At 29.3% G+C, this 1,842-nt stretch overlaps 1 non-coding gene across 1 annotated transcript; it reads right to left on the bottom strand.

The window, feature by feature from the left end:
• Positions 1 to 254: 254 nt before the first annotated feature.
• On the bottom strand, positions 255 to 327 carry TRNAV-UAC. Its single transcript has one exon. It is a non-coding gene; the product is annotated as a tRNA-Val (tRNA).
• Positions 328 to 1,842: the final 1,515 nt, after the last annotated feature.

The raw sequence follows: 1,842 nt of genomic DNA, 5'->3' as shown, positions 1-1,842 counted from the left end.
AATAAGCGAGCATTTATTTAACAATTATATCTTAGATTATGCATATTTTCGTGAGGATTTTGCATGACACATAAATAATAACGTGTTGTGTATATTATATATGTTATATAATTTAATGTGTGTATGTGAAATTTAATATAATGTGAAACCAATTTATATAATGTGTGTATATATGTTATAAACACTCAATAATTATCATCATTAATAAGTTCTGTAGTGATTAGATGATGACATTAATCTATCTACGAGATATATGTTGATGCCCAAGATTGAACTAGGGACCTTTAGTGTGTAAGACTAACATGATAACCACTACACCACATCAACTTATTATGTCAACCAACCCTTGGAATCTTTAATATTTCATTTTCAACACCAAGTCAGAAAATGAAGTTGTAGAGGTTATCCATTGAAATAGGCGAGTGTATTTCAATAATCGTGAAGTCAACTACAGAGAGACATAACCTAGATCTATTCACGCATTGATATTTGATCCATGTGGAACCGAAGAAATAAGCGAGCATTTATTTAACAATTATATCTTAGATTATGCATATTTTCGTGAGGATTTTGCATGACACATAAATAATAACGTGTTGTGTATATTATATATGTTATATAATTTAATGTGTGTATGTGAAATTTAATATAATGTGAAACCAATTTATATAATATGTACATATATGTTATAAACAGTCAATAATTTGCCAAATTACAAGTCCTGTAGTGATTAGATGATGACATTTAATCTATCTACAAGATATATGTTGATGCCCGGGATTGAACTGGGGACCTTTAGTGAGTAAGACGAACGTGATAACCACTACACCACATCAACTTATTAAATCAATACACCCTTGGAATTTTTAATATTTCATTTTCAACACTAAGTCAGAAAATGAAGTTGTAGAGGTTATCCATTGAAATAGGCGAGTGTATTTCAATAATCGTGAAGTCAACTACAGAGAGGCATAACCTAGATCTATTCACGCACTGATATTTGATCCATATGGAACCGAAGAAATAAGCGAGCATTTATTTAACAATTATATCTTAGATTATGCATATTTTCGTGAGGATTTTGCATGACATATAAATAATAACGTGTTGTGTATATTACATATGTTATATAATTTAATGTGTGTATGTGAAATTTAATATAATGTGAAACCAATTTATATAATGTGTGTATATATGTTATAAACACTCAATAATTATCGTCATTACAAGTCCTGTAGTGATTAGATGATGACATTTAATCTATCTACAAGATATATGTTGATGCCCGGGATTGAACTGGGGACCTTTAGTGAGTAAGACGAACGTGATAACCACTACACCACATCAACTTATTAAATCAATACACCCTTGGAATTTTTAATATTTCATTTTCAACACTAAGTCAGAAAATGAAGTTGTAGAGGTTATCCATTGAAATAGGCGAGTGTATTTCAATAATCGTGAAGTCAACTACAGAGAGGCATAACCTAGATCTATTCACGCATTGATATTTGATCCATGTGGAACCGAAGAAATAAGCGAGCATTTATTTAACAATTATATCTTAGATTATGCATATTTTCATGAGGATTTTGCATGACACATAAATAATAACGTGTTGTGTATATTAGATATGTTATATAATTTAATGTGTGTATGTGAAATTTAATATAATGTGAAACCAATTTATATAATGTGTGTATATATGTTATAAACAGTCAATAATTTGCCAAAAATTCATCATAATTATTAAGTTCTGTAGTGATTAGATAATGACATTTAATCTATCTACGAGATATATGTTGATGCCCAAGATTGAACTAGAGACCTTTAGTGTGTAAG

The sequence above is a fragment of the Ipomoea triloba genome, chromosome 16 (genome assembly GCF_003576645.1).
Source record: "Ipomoea triloba cultivar NCNSP0323 chromosome 16, ASM357664v1".
NCBI classification, from domain to species: domain Eukaryota; kingdom Viridiplantae; phylum Streptophyta; class Magnoliopsida; order Solanales; family Convolvulaceae; genus Ipomoea; species Ipomoea triloba.
Note: the sequence above shows the minus strand (reverse complement) of the source record. Positions and strands in the feature narration are given on the sequence as shown.